This window comes from Mobula birostris, chromosome 5, assembly GCF_030028105.1.
Source record: "Mobula birostris isolate sMobBir1 chromosome 5, sMobBir1.hap1, whole genome shotgun sequence".
In the NCBI taxonomy this organism is placed as follows: domain Eukaryota; kingdom Metazoa; phylum Chordata; class Chondrichthyes; order Myliobatiformes; family Myliobatidae; genus Mobula; species Mobula birostris.
The window spans coordinates 41,913,752-41,929,513 of NC_092374.1; positions in this window are offsets into that span (position 1 = coordinate 41,913,752).

Here is a 15,762-nt window from a genome sequence, read left to right on the forward strand (position 1 = left end):
AGTTAGTAATCTCTGGATTATTGCCTGTGCCACGTGACAGTGTGTATAGGAATAGAATGAGGTGGAGGATAAATGTGAGGCTGAGGGATTGGAGCAGAGGTTAGGGATTCATATTTCTGGATAATTTGGACCTTTTTTGGGGCAGGCGTGACCTGTACAAAAAGGACAGGTTGTACTTGAATCCCAGGGGGACCAATATCCTGGGAGGGAGGTTTGCTAAGGCTACTGGGGAGAGATTAAACTAGAATTGTTGTGGGGTGGGAACTGAACTGAAGAGATGGAGTAAGGGGTGGTTGGCTCACAAATAGAGAAAGTTTGTAGACAGTATGAGAGGAGGATAGGCAGGTGATAGAGAAGGGATGCTCTCAGACTGATGGTTTGAGATGTGGTTTGAGCTTAGAGCAAGGATCAGTACTTGGAGCTATGATGTTGTGGCCATTACAGAGACTTGGATGGCTCAGGGGCAGGAATGGTTACTTAGTGTGCCAGGCTTTAGATGTTTCAGGAAGGAGAGGGAGGGAGGCAGAAAAGGTGGGGGCGTGGCACTGCTGATCAGAGATTGTGTCACCGCTGCAGAAAAGGAGGAAGTTATGGAGCGCTTGTCTACTGAGTCTCTCTGGGTGAAAGTTAGAAACAAGAAGGGGTCAATAACTCTACTAGGTGTATCCTATAGATCACCCAATAGTAACAAGGACATTAATGAGCAGATAGGGAGACAGATTTTGGAAAGGTGTAATAATAACAGGGTTGTCGTGGCGGGGGATTTCAATTTCCCAAATATTGATTGGCATCTCCCTAGAGCAAGGGGTTTAGATGGGGTGGAGTTTGTTAGGTGTGTTCAGGAAGGTTTCTTGACACAATATGTAGATAAGCCTATAAGAGGAGAGGCTGTACTTGATCTGGTATTGAGAAATGAACCTGGTCAGGTGTCAAATCTCTCAGTGGGAGAGCATTCTGGAGATAGTAATCACAATTCTATCTCCTTTACCATAACAGACAAGTTCAGAAAGCGTTTAATTGGAGTAAGGGGAAATAACAGACTATCAGGCAGGAACTTGAAAGCATAAATTGGGAACAGATGTTCTCAGGGAAATGTATGGCAGGAATGTGGCAAATGTTCACCGGATATTTGCATTGAGTTCTGCATAGGTATGTTCCAATGAGACAGGGAAAGGATGGTAAGGTACAGGAACCGTGGTGTACAAAGGCTGTTGTAAATCTAGTCAAGAAGAAAAGAAGAGCTTAGAAAGGTTCAAAAACTAGGTAATGATAGAGATCTATAAGATTATAAGTCTAGCAGGAAGGAGTTTAAGAAAGAAATTAGGAAAGTCAGAAAGGGCCATGAGAAGGCCTTGGAGGACAGGATTAAGGAAAACCCCAAGGTATTCTACAAGTATGTGAAGAGCAAGAGGATAAGATGTGAGAGAATAAGACCAATCAAGTGTGACTGTGGAAATGTGTGTATGGAACTGGAGGGGATAGCAGAGGTACTTAATGAATACTTTGCTTCAGTATTCACTATGGAAAAGGATCTTGGCGATTGTAGTGATGACTTGCAGCAGACTGAAAAGCTTGAGCATATAGATATTAAGAAAGAAGATGTGCTGGAACTTTTGGAAAACACCAAGTCACTGAGACCAGGTGAGATGTAGCCCAGGCTACTGTGGAAGGTGAGGGAGGAGATTGCTGGATCCCCTGGTGATGATCTTTGCATCATTAATGGGGACGGGAGAGGATCTGGAGGATTGGAGGGTTGCGAATGTTATTCCATTATTCAAGAAAGGGAGTAGAGATAGCCCAGGAAATTACAGACCAGTGAGTCTTACTTCAGTGGTTTGTAAGTTGATGGAAAAGATCCTGAGAGGCAGAATTTATGAACAATGAACAGGCATAATATGATTAGGAATAGTCAGCATGGCTTTGTCAAAGGCAGGTCATGCCTTACAAGTCTGACTGAATTTTTTGAGGATGTGACTAAATACATTGATGAAGGAAGAGCAGTAGATGTAGTGTATATGGATTTCAGCGAGGCATTTGACAAGGTACCCCATGCAAGGCTTATTGAGAAAATAAGGAGGCATGGGATCCAAGGGGACATTGCTATGTGGATCCAAAATTGGCTTGCCCACAGAAGGCAAAGAATGGTTGTAGATGGGTCATATTCTGCATGGAGGTCTGTGACCAGTGGTGTGTCTCAGGGATCTGTTCTGGGACCCCCTTCTCTTCATGATTTTTATAAGTGACCTGGATGAGGAAGTGGAGGGATGGGTTAGTAAATTTGCTGATGACACAAAGGTTGGGGGTGTTGTGGATAGTGTGGAGAGCTGTCAGAGGTTACAGCGGGACATTGATAGGATGCAAAACTGGCCTGAAAAGTGGCAGATGGAGTTCAACCCAGATAAGTGTGAGGTGGTTCATTTTGATAGGTCAAATTTGATGGCAGAACATAGTATTAATGGTAAGACTCTTAGCAGTGTGGAGGATCAGAGGGCTCTTGGGGTCTGAATCCATAGCTGCTGTCACTCAAAGCTGCTGTGCAGGTTGACTCTGTGGTTAAGAAGGCATACAGTGCATTGGCCTTCATTAACCTTGAGATTGAGTTTAGGAGCCGAGATGTAACGTTACAGCTATATAGGACCCTGGTCAGACCCCACTTGGCGTACTGTGCTCAGCTCTGATCACTTCACTCCAGGAAGGATGTGGAAACTATAGAAAGGGTGCAGAGGAGATTTACAAGGATGTTGTCTGGATTGGGGAGCATGCTTTATGAGAATAGGTTGAGTGAACTTGGCTTTTTCTTTTTGGAGCAACGGAAGATGAGAGGTGACCTGATAGAGTTGTACTAGATGATGAGAGGCATTGATCGTGTGGATTGTCAGAGGCTTTTTCCCAGGGCTGAAATGGCTAGCACAAACAGGCACAGTTTTAAGGTGCCTGCAAGTAGGTACAGAGGAGATGTCAGAGATAATTTTTCTACGCAGAGGGTGATGAGTGCATGGAATGGGCTGCCAGCAATGGTGGTGGAGGCAGATACGATAGGGTCTTTTAAGAGACTCCTGGATAGGTACATTGAGCTTAGAGAAATAGAGGGCTATGGGTAACCCTAGGTAATTTCTAAAGTAAGGACATGTTTGGCACAGCATTGTGGGCTGAAGGTTGCTTCAGGTTGCTTCAGTATTGTGCTGTAGGTTTTCTATGTTTCTATACAGTTAACATGAGGGGGGATTTATAGTTTAAAGGAGATGTGAGGGGGTAGGTTTTTACATAGCAAGTGGTAGTTGCTTGGATCCATCGGGTTAGTGGTTAAGGTAGAAATTCAAGAAGCTTTTAGATAAACTCATGAACACGCAGAGAATGGAGGCATATAAATCATGTGCTAGCAAAAATGATTAATTTAATTTTGTATCACATTCAGCACAAATACCTTAGGCTGAAGTGCTTGTTGCTGCACTATGTTGTTCTATGTTCTATGTTCTATGAGTAAGGCTATTACTTGACCAATGGGACTTCTCTCCTAATATAGATACCACGCCCCAGATGTTTGTGCCAGGATGACTGAGTTGGTGTCTTGGTTGATCATTCTGCTTTTATTAATTTTGTTGCTTGACCATTACAGCACTGGGCACAGTAAACCGAAAGGTTTACTTGGCCATTTCAGATGGACTTTAGGAGGTAATCACAGAGGGTCACACAGGTCAGAGCAGGTCAGCACATCGACTTCCTTCCTTGGAAGGGCATCAGTGAATCCACAGAGTTTTACAACATCAAGTAGCAGCATTTTTCCCTTTCAACATTCCATTTCATTTTCAACTAAATTAAAAATCAGATTTTAACCTACCTCTCTGGTCTATCAGAACAGTTTTTCTTAACTGATACTGGAGGTCCAATACCCAGTCTTCATCAGCAGATCAGAGGTGAAGAGGGTTGGCAACTTTAATCCTTTGGTGTTAACACTCCAGAAGATCTACCCTGGGCCCAACGTACTGATGCAATTACAGAGAAGACATGACAGTGGCTATATTTCATTAGGAGTTTGAGGAGAATTGTTATGTCATCAAAGACACTCAAAAATTTCTACAGATGTACCATGGAGAGCATTCTTACTGATTGCATCACTGTCTGGAATAGAGAGACCACTGTATAGGAGTGGAAAAAAACTGTAGAAAGTTGTAGACTCAGCCAGCTCCATCATGGACACTAGACTCGCTAGTATCCAGGACACCTTTAAAAGGTGGTGTCTGAAAAAGGTGGCATTCATCATTAATGACCCCCCCCCCCATCACCCAGGACATGCCTTCTTCTCATTGCTACCATCAAGGAAGAGGTTCAGGAGCCTGAAGGCACACACACAATGTTTCAGGAACAGCTTCTTCCCCTCTGACATCAGATTTCTGAATGGGCAATGAACCCATGAGCACTACCTCACTATTTTCCCCTCTCTTTTTGCCCTACTTATTTTTTATACATACTTTTTATGTAATTTATAGTTTTTATTATTATGTACTGCTGCTGCAAAACAGCAAATTTTATGACATATGCCAGTGATATTAAACCAGATTCTGTTTCTGATGTTTGTTCACAGGTAAACTCTAGTCAACCCATTGCCTTGTTCTAGGAGTTCCACTGTTACTAAAGAAGACAACTGAGTCTCAGATTAACAGCTCATCGAAAGGACAATACATTTGACAATGCTGTGCTCCCTCAGGATCACTTGGATTAAGTAACTGAGTTATTGAAACCACAACACTCAGACTTGGGTCACATCCTCCTAATGTAAGAATCAGAAGAAAATCAGAATTGTGAAGACTTTAAACAAATTATTGATTAGACCACATTTGGAATTCTCTGTGCAGATTTAACTTGAGAGGGTGCAGAGTAGATTCGTGGTGATGGATCTCCACTGCAATGTCAACTGATCGTTTCCTTTCACAGATGCTGATTGACCCACTGAGTTCATGCAGCAACATGTTAATTTTGCACCAGATTCCAGAATCTCCAGTTTCACAGGAACGTTGTCTGGGCTGGAGGGCCTGCGTTATAAGGAGACACTGAATAGAATGGGATTGTTCTCCCTGGAGTGAAGGAGGATGATGGTAGCTTCAATGAGGTTTATAAAATCGTGAGTGGCAAGGTGAATGATAACAGTTTTTTTCCTAGGGTAGTGGGTTCTCAAGCTAGAGGCCATAGATTTAAGGTGGAAAGGGAAAGATTTAAAGTGAAATGAGCTGCCAGAGGAGTCGTACAGGCAGATGCAATTACAATGTTTAAAAGACATGGATTAAAAGACAATTACAATGTTTAAAAGGACAGGTACATGGATAGGTAAGATGGAGAGGAATATGGGCCTAACACAGTCTATTGGGATTTGGTCAGGTAGGAAATCAGTTAGTCTGTTTCTAAGCTGTATAACTATAAAACTCTATGAATCTATAACTCGATGAATCTACACAGTGTATAACTCTATGAATCTACATGAGGTTAAATATTCTTCAAAAGGTGATGAAATCAGCTACTGGGGAATAACATTTCTGCTGCCGACTGGGACATGATTTAATTTAATATGTCAGTAGTTAAGTGGCTCCTGAGTACTTCCCTGGTAAATCAGCATTAGCACTTCTGCCGACAGAAGACTGGTTAACAGAAGTCCCTACTGTATCAAAGGTCAGCTATATGTCGGAGATATTGTCCAGTAATCGGCCCATGACTTACACTCACAACTTCTTTAGCTGAAGTCTCGAATCCAGCTGCTAATGGGAATTATCGCCCGGTGTTGCAATTATCATATGAGTGCTACAGTAACAGCTGATAATATTTCAATTCTGTTCTGGCATATGTACCCAGAGACGACACCAGTAGAAGCATTGCTATAATAAAAGTTACTGCTAATTCAACAATTGTTAATCCGCTTTTTAAAAAGGTGTTAACTGGCTAGATGGAAATACTTTTCACCATGAAAGCATTTATCTTTGGCTATAAATTTAAATTAGGTGGAGTCAATTGTGAATTTGTAAACTGGATCCAAGAAGACAGATGACAATGGTAGAGGGGAATTATTTCTACTGGGGTTCCATGAATATCAGTGGTTCAGTGCTGTGACCTCAGCTGAAATGTAGATGTGATAAGTAAATTTGTAGATTATATGAAAATCGGTGGGGTTGTGGCTAGTGAGGAAGGTTGTTAAAGTATACCGCAGGATTTAGATCAGTTGGAAATTTGGGCAGAGAAATGGCAGATGGAGCTTAATTCGGACAAGAGCGTGGTGTTGCATTTGGGGAGGTCAAATGCAAAAGGAAATTTCAGAGTAAAAGGCAAGACCTTCAGGAGCATTGAGGGATCTATTGCTCCCTGAATGTGACCAAAATAAGTAGATAAGAACAGCACACAACACTCCTAATCACTGTAACTATATTTGACAATCATTGATTGGGCCACACTTGGATTGACGCGCACACTTCTGGTTGTCACATTGTAGGAATGATGTTCATTCAATGGATGTGGTCTTCACAGGCCGAGCCAATGTTAAGTTGCCCATCTCGAGTTGCCCTTGAGAAGGTGTGGTGAGCTGCATTCTTGAACAACTGCAGTTCTTGAAGTGTGGGTATAAAGTTCCAGGAACTTGACCCAGGACAGCGAAGGAACAATGATTGGAGCAAAGGAGTCTAGGGGGTGACCTGATATAGGTTTTACAAGAGGCATCAAAAGCTCAGAATAGTAAGTTTATCAAAAACAAGAGGGCATGAATTTGAGGTGAGAGGAAGGAATTTTAAAGGGGTGGTGATGGTGAGATGCCAGAGAAGGTGATGAAATCAGATGCAATTACTATGTTTAAGACTTATTTAGATAGACACTTAAATAGGCCATAGACCTAATGGGGTTAATGTAAATGGATGAAAAGGCTGGCATGGGTGAAGGGTTTGTTTCTGTGCTGTATGAATCTAAGACTCTATGAAAAGGCAGGGCTGTGGGTACAGGAATGATAGACTAGATTCACTGTCAAAGGCTATGAGGCTTTTTTATAGAAGTAAATTTCTCTGATATTCAGGGACATTAAAACATAAAAAATGCTGTTAATATTAAATATGTAAATGTCATGGAGTCATAGAGTAATATAGCAGGGAAACAAACTCTTTCGTCTAATGCATTTGTGCTGAACACGTTGCCCTTCTATGCTTGTTCAATTTGTCCATTTTCCCTAAACGTCTGTTATCTAATTGTTATTAAATTAAAAATACTTGTTACTCCTGTAGTTAGCAGGATTTACAGTTCTTTGCTGTAAGAGAAGCATTGGTTGTATCTATGCGTGGCCATCATTTCAGATTCAAAACCCGAGGAGGACTCATTGACGAAGATTATAATCCACCAGTGACTTCTCATCCTTTCAGAAATAAATCTGATCTGCCGGTTTGTCATTATTTTTCTGTGCCGCTGAAGGTCATTTTCTTTCTCATGAGGGAAGTGTCAGGATGCGAAGAGACATGGGCTGTTTCCAATAAATGTTGAAGACTGGTAGGACCAAAATTGTAGACTATGGATGGATCTGATAGTGGTATACACTTTAGATCCTTCCCAATGTCTAATTCCAGTGAATTTGCAGGAGATGTACAATGGGCTGGTAGCTTGCTTTATTAATATAACATATGATCGAAATCTCCTCAGTACTTATGAGTATTAGTGTTTGGGAACATATTGACCCTCCTACAGCTAACTAGGTATAAAGAACAGAGAGACTGCTTGACATGCACAAATTCTTAAGAATTGTATTAATAGGGAAGCAGAATTAAAATGGGAGCTGAAGTGAACAGACGGCACAGTCTTATTTCATTCGTGGATGAGGCTGTAACATACTTGTCGATTCAATTGAAATTCAAAGATGATCAGTGAAAACAAGTCGCTCCCTGGATGCACTGTGATAAACAGGACCTTGAATGTAGTGATGCTACATCAATCAAAATTAACCTTTGCAGCTCCAGCACAGGCAGGTGTTGACCTAATCACATCTGGTTTCCGAGTCTGAAACGCTTTAAATTTAGAGTGGATTAGTTGATAACGATCTGCTGACCAATCATAGGGGAGAGATCAGACAGAAGACAAATGGTCTGTCAGTCAGAGGACTCGTCTGAATCAGAACAGCCAAGTCTGATGTGCAGCTGGAGTCTCTCTGGAATAGACAGAAGGATTAAATGAATCAAAAATAAAATAAAGGCAGCTGCCACCAACAAGCTATTTGGGTGGAGTTTCGACCCACTTATGCCATCAGCATTTTAGATCACATGTATTAACTAATTCCTATTGTAATATATCACACCTATGTCTCCAACACAGAATTAAATTAATAGGCTTCTTGTATTATAATTAATTTTGCAATTACTGCTCACTGTAAAATATTACAAGTTATATTGAGATGTACTATTAAACAAATCTCTCCTTAATATATAGGATGCATATATGACAAGATCAAATTAACTTTGCCTGCCTCTTGAGGCATAAGGTTCTAACAATCTGAGCATTTATTTTAAACTTTTCTCTGTCGGCCAATCAATTACTTACCTCAGCTCGTTTATTTCCCTGTTTAAAAAATATAAACAGAGTAGAGGTGGATTACTGCAATGTAGAATAACCTATAATTATACTTGTATTGTTTAATAAAATCATGTCTTGATGAAGGATCTCAGTCTGAAATGTCGACTGTGTATTCTCCTCTATAGATGCTACCCGGCTTGCTCAGCTCCTCCAGTGTTTTGTGTGCATATTGTTTAAATGTTGTGATATTACTTAAAGGAATGGCTCTGCCGCACAACCCGCTACAATGTAGGTTATCTTACGGATGCAACAACACCAGAGAAATAAGTCCCAAATTAACTTTCAGACCTGTTGTTTGGCCTTTTGTGGAAAGTGTGTTGGAGCCTAATTTGCCCCTGAGGAGAGCTGAAATGGGGCTTATTTTCTTACAGCTGGAATAGCTTATAATGTTCATCCTTATTCATTTTTGCTATACTTGGCAGCAGAGTGCCTTATTTGCTTCAAATGACATAAGATCTTTAATCATTGCAATACTCAGTAAGAAGGGCTTTGGGCTGAATGAAACAACTAGCTTGCTTTGTGAACTATCAGTAAAAGAGTAATAGCTGAGAAGACATTTTTTCAATTGGCAAACTGGACGGGAAGTTCTGGAAAATAAATGAGAAAATACCTGAATGGATGTGGATGTAAAAATATATCCTGGGATTGGTTAACACACAGTTTTCAAACTTTTTCTTACTGAAGAGACATAACTTCTTCTTTGAAAGCTATAAAGCTTCCTGAAGCTGAGTTTGGTCAGCTTAATTGTCATTGAGTGGATGTTAGCCTAACGGAATGGAGATTGTCCAAATCAATGGAAATTCAGTGGGTGTGGTAATGGATAGGTAATCTGCTCTAGTTGGTACCTAAAGCAAATAATTACTCCATCTACTTGCCAAAGGTCATCACCTCTACACAGTTAACGGTTACTCAGAGCTGCCAGCCTGTAGAAAATCAGGGATCAATGTGATTCATCAAATGAGCTACCACTGATACTGTCCACGAAGGAACGCCTTTGGAGATAGAAGTTGAGACGCTGTTTGAAGAGAGCAGTGGGGGTTCTAGTCTGCATCTGCCAATCTGTTCCTGGGAAAAAAAACGCTGTCTGTACATTTTAAGTAGGGAGTTGGCCTTCATCCAGCCTCACCATTAATCCATTGCTCCACATGGCAAGGCACCATTTTGAGAGTAATTAGTACATGATTTCATTAACAATTACATCACTGAGCAAGGTCAGAGGAAAGTCTCCCTCCAGCAGGCCAACTAATTCATGTAATCAATCCACTCAGAAAACTGAGCAATAACATTAAGGCGTCTATCCCAGAGCCCTGCAACTGCACTGCCTGCTGGAATTGTTACTCTCCAGTGGCATGCGGCTGATCATCAAGTATAATAAAATAACTGCTACTCTCCTTTATGGAAACCCGTTCAAATAACCTATTCTCGCATGTGAATTCATAACTAAACACTCACTGACAGAACTGTGAGTAGGCTTTTAAAGTGGTGTTTCTTGATGAGAGTCTTGGCAGTAGAGAGCTATACCCACTGTGCAGACACTTGAGGAAATTGTTCAGTTTCTCAGGATGGATGACGGACGAGGTTGCCTGACAACTTCATGCAGCCAGAAATGTTCCTCAAGAAACTTAGAAACTGCACTGGTAAATTGACAAAACAGGCAATAGTAGCTAAAATAATTATCAAATTTGTGAAACAAAATAATGTTTGTTTCCATATTAAGATCATACTTTTTCTTTTGGTTGTGATATTTGACAACCTGGCTTACCAAGTGATATTTCAAAGCAAAGAATTCTTCAGAAGGGGGATTTTTGCCTTTGTTAAAAGGATTGTTGGTGGTGGGGGATAGAAGAGTATAAAAAGCTTTGGTTTGTTTTAAGCACTCCCAGAGCTAGTTCAGCTCAATTAGTGGTATCATTAAGTATTCCCCAACCCTGTGTAGAATAGAGTACCACTGTTTGTTACTCTCTGAGACAGACAGGAATTTCTGGCACTTTTGTGGATATAGGTAAGTGCAGATACTGGTTCAGAGACTGTTCCCTCATCCACACAGTCAGTGGATTGAAATGATCTTCAACTCTTGCACACTCCGGTTCTGGTAAAGGTCCTGAAAAGAAACCTGCACGGACTAGCTGGGCTGGAGGGCTTGTTTCTGTGCTGTGGTGTTCTATGATTCTCATACTTAACCTTCTCATTTCTGACTGAATTGGGGTGTGGAACATCGCAATCTTAATTACATTCTCAGGCTCAAAGAAATTCATGTTACGTGTAATTTGTTATTCTTGAAAATTCCAGCTTGAAATGTAAAGCTTTAATGATGATAAAAAATGAGTTTATTTATGAGGTTTATAACAGAAATTGAAAATATCTGTTAGTGAAGAAAGGGCATTGGTCGCAGCCTTGACCATCTAGTGGAAGTGAACTTATCCACTGGTCAATTCTGGACACTGATGCAACCAACACACTGGAAATTCAAAAGCCAAGTGATGGCAACAACAGGCATTGTCACTGAACTCTGTGTGGAAGCGATAAAGTGAAGTTTTCAAGGATATCTCAAGAGAATCTCTGCACTCTAGACTGTGCAGCTTCCATCTTCTCCTCCTCCTGCAGCTGTTCCAGTTGCACGTGCCAGCCAAGGGATGTGGTGTCCTGCAGATAGGCTCTGGACCACATATCTGTGTAGAACCCTCTCACCGGGGCTTGTACACAAACTTGGTTTGTTAGCCAACTCTGCCAACAGCTACGCGACTGAGCGGTGAGAAGCCACCTTTCAAAAAATATATATGTTCATGATTTGGGGTTCAACTGGACAGGAACCTGATGTTCCGATTAAAGGAACCTTAATTTGAGCAAATGCTCTGTAAATACTGCCTATACACAATAATCAGTTGGCAAGAAATAACAGATCATACACCGCACAAAATTATTAAGCAAGTATATTTTAGCTTTATGGAACAGTTAATAGGAAAAAAGAAAAGAAAGAGGCCATTACCAACATCAAACCCATCAGTACGAAAGACACCTTCACGTTCCAATATCTTCTCTAATTTGCACATAACCGTTGGTGCTCATACTGGAGTAGTTAGGGGTGTATTACTTAGGCACGCGCTGGAGCCACGGTCTTTGTGAAAGCTCCTGCCACATTCCAAAATTCCCTTGGAGTCCATCTTGAACAAATTGGCTCTCGCTCGCGAGTATTGGCCCTTCCTACATGGAGCCATTCATCTGCGCAAAGCACTTCTTGCAACGGGGACTCTCCTTCCAATGGCATTCTGTGGCATCTTCCCTACTATTCCACTCTGCAGCTCCCGACAAAGACCCCAAACCAGCCGACTGTCCTTCAGAAAACTCTTCCCCACAGCTCTCCAGAACCTTCTCTGACATCCCACAATTCTGACTGGTTGACACACATTCCTAAGTTGGACAGCATGGGTCCTTATACTAGCCGAAGCCAAAACACACTTTCCAGCATGGCACACCGCTTTTACCAGAAACTGTTAATATAAACTACCTCACAGCATAGCAGTGGAAATCTTAACCAGGGCATTCCACTCTCTCTCCCACAAAAAAATATTTTAGGATTTAACAAACCATTATTAATAATGCAGTATTCATGATTTCAGGACCTCGAATTCATTTGTAAGCGTAAGTAATATATCTCACTATTAGGATGGACACAACACTCTATTTCCCAGTGCATTATATGCCTGCCTATCTGAGGGTTTCCGAACCTGAGACCTTCTTATCTCATTGTCAGCTTCTTTGGCCTCAGGTACTTCTCGTGACCTTTTCTGTCCACTAGACAATACCTCCCCCTGTCTATCATTTGTACTTCCTGGGGCTCAGGTCTCTCAGTGACCTTAGCTTCCTGCTGTTTATGGAGGTGCTGCCAAACACCTTCATCCTCCACTGGTGATAACCAGTGAGATCTCTCTCGGAAGGGTGTGTCCTCTGTCACTCTAATAGTGTGGCAAGTACTCTTGGAGCAACCAATATCAAACTTGTCAGTAGAAAAGACATCTTTGCATTCCAACATCTTCTCAATTCATCTCCTTTTCCATTCCTCAGGTATTGGAGAATCATCAAAGTCGAATGACTTCAATTTCAACTTTCTCAATCCAGGAGAGGCTGTTTCTCTTCTGTTTTCCCCAGAAAACTAGACAGTATGTTCACAGCAAAAAGATGGGCAATTGGCATTCCATGTCTGAGGGTAACATACCTTCCTGATGTGTTCCTGATTGTCACTGTCATCCTGTTTGCATAGACAGCCAAGGATTTCTACAGTTCAGTTCTCACCAGCACTCTTGCAGGTAAGCATAACTCTTCTTCTTGATCATCAGGAGCATCTACCTGGATGGCCGAGGCATTGGGCATTCTGGCGAATTTGGGGGGGGTTCCCATCTCTACTCCTCCAGGACGTAACATGGCAGATTTAGACCGGATGTACCACACAGTTCCTCGTTTCTGCTCATCATTCTGCATAGGAGGAATTTTCACCTTCTCAAAAACAGCTCTGACACAGGGTGAATGAACAAAGTTTTCAAAAAAGTTCTCTTCATTTTTCTGCTTGCATACTCCCATGAGCCTTCTCACAATGGAAGTAGTCATTCCCACAAGAATGGAAGCCCCACCCTTTCCAACCCCATCCAGGCAGAACAACACTGGTGTGTTAATAGTCTCGGTTACTCCAACATCTGCTTCTGAAAACTCCAGTTTCGACGACAGGTAACTATTGTACGGGTTCTCATCAGTACAAAGTCCTCAGATCTCAAGGGCATTGAGTGGCATCAATGGTAAGTGCGTCAAATACCGATTGTGCGATGACCTTCAAAGCAAAATAACTCGAGAATCTGTGTCAAGTATGGCTCTAGCTTAAACACCTTCAATCCACATGGATACATCCAAGATTGGTCCCACTAAACCTTCAGGAATAGCACGTTAGTATTTCCCCTGATACACTGTTTGGAATGTATTTTCTCTGAGAGGCCATTCCGATCCTTCACTGGGTCCCTTCGTAGTTTTGCCTCCTTTCTTCTCTATTTGATTAACTGCTGACTTACTTTTTGAAGGTTTTCCTGTCCCTCACAGTCTCGCTTGAAATGTCCATGTTCTCCACAGTTGTAACAGAAAATACTGGTCACCTCTCTAGTCTGCGCATAAGTCTACTGGTGGGTTGGGTTTCCCAACGGACAGGTCATGCTTATCTGAAACATTAGCAGACATCCATCGGCTCAGCTCAGCTCGAAGGTTTTCCATCTCATTCCTCAAAAGCTCCATCACTGTGGCATCAGGAGTCACTTTAGCAACAGAGGCTACCACTGAAGACACGGCTCAGCTTTTGGAAATGTTCTGCTTCTCTATCATGTTTTCCTCTTCTCTAACTTCTCTGAGTAACTCAGTAAAAGATGGAGGAGGGCAACATCTTGAAAATGTAGAGCAACCACGTCATGTGTCAGCCGGCCCCTCACAACTTGCTCCATCCTCAAGCACTTTCTCTCAGACCGTTGAATGCCACCTTTGTGTCACAAACAACGTAGCAGTTTCTCCAACCAGAAAAGGTAGGCATACAGCTTCTCTCCTTCCTCTTGGAATGTGTGTCTAAACTTCATCCTGAGATCGGCTGCACTTTCAGCAGTGCGAAAAGCATCTTCTAATGCTTGCAGGTAATTAGCTGATGTGGCTAATGAGTTTTCTGCCTTTAGGAACCTCACTCTATCAGCTACCGGACCCTTTAAACGCTCTACCAATCTCTGTTTTTTCATATTATCTGAGTATTGATAATCATCTATTAACTGAGATGTCTGCATTGCTCAAGCCTCATACAGATTTCCCCCGCCATCCAAAGGTAGAGCGTTCCGATGAAACGGTTCATAAGCCGGAATGTCGTAAAGTGAAGAAGCAATTACCATTTATTTATATGGGAAAAATTGGTGAGCGTTTGCAGACCCAAAAAATAACCTGCCAAATAACACATAAAACCTAAAATAGCAGTAACATATAGTAAAAGCAGGAATGATATGATAAATACACAGCCTATATAAAGTAGAAATACTTATCTACAATCATTGCTGCACTGTTCTCCGCAGTGAAAATCTCACGTTAGCGCTCTTGGCAAAAACTCTCTCTCCAGTAACCTTTAAGCTATGAAGCTGCCAAATCATACCAAATAACACATAAAAATACACAGCCGATATAAAGTAGAAATAATGTATGTACAGTGTAATATCACTTACCGGAATCAGGAAGACAGTGCCGAGCACACTGATGATGGTGTGTTAGGCTGAATCGTTGGAATGTGTGTCTAAACTTCACTGTGGCATCAGGAGTCACTTTAGCCACAGAGGCTACCACTGAAGACACGGCTCAGCTTTTGGACCACTGACTGATACCGATCCGCGAAGCACGCAGGGGTTCTGCGGTAGCCAGGACGCACCCAGCATATCTTTAAGAAAAAAGCTGAAATAAACAAGCTAATTAATTAGGTGCCGCCTGGCACGTAAATGTCGGCTCAGATCAGAGGTGATTGCCGACTGCGTCGCCTCTGATCTGGGCCGACATTTATGTGCTGGGCGGCACCTAATTAATTAGCTTGTTTATTTCAGCTTTTTCCTTAAAGATGTGTTGGGTGCGTCCCGACTCCCGCTGCATTCTCCGTGGCAATGTATTGGTCCACAGCCTGGGGTTGGGTGGTGGGACACTGGGGTGTCATCTCATCGTCATCTGTTTCCATCAGGGCAGGCAGGTCATCTTCTTCTATGTCTGCCTGCCTCAATGTTGAAGGTCAAGGTTCGTCGTCTGCTGTGGCTGATGTGGAAGGCTTGAAAAATGACAGTATGCTTGACTGCTTAGCTGAATGCATTTTTCTATCATACAGTTCTTTGTAGGCACTCAAACCATCCTGCAAATATATCCTAAACCTACGTACCCTTTCAAAATTAAAGTCATACTTTATCGTTGCAGCAAAAATCTCACGTAGTTGCTTTACGTTCAGTTCCTGGACGACTTCACTTTCGGTCTGTTCGCTACTGCATTCGGTTTCGATTGTTATCCTTTCCTCTTCCAATTGCATCAGCTCTTTATCTATCAGTTCTTGGTCATGGGATGCCAAAACCTCTTCAACATCATTTTTGTCAACTTCCACAAGCCAAACTCACTTTGTCTTAACTTGGTTCACCACGACCGAAACGC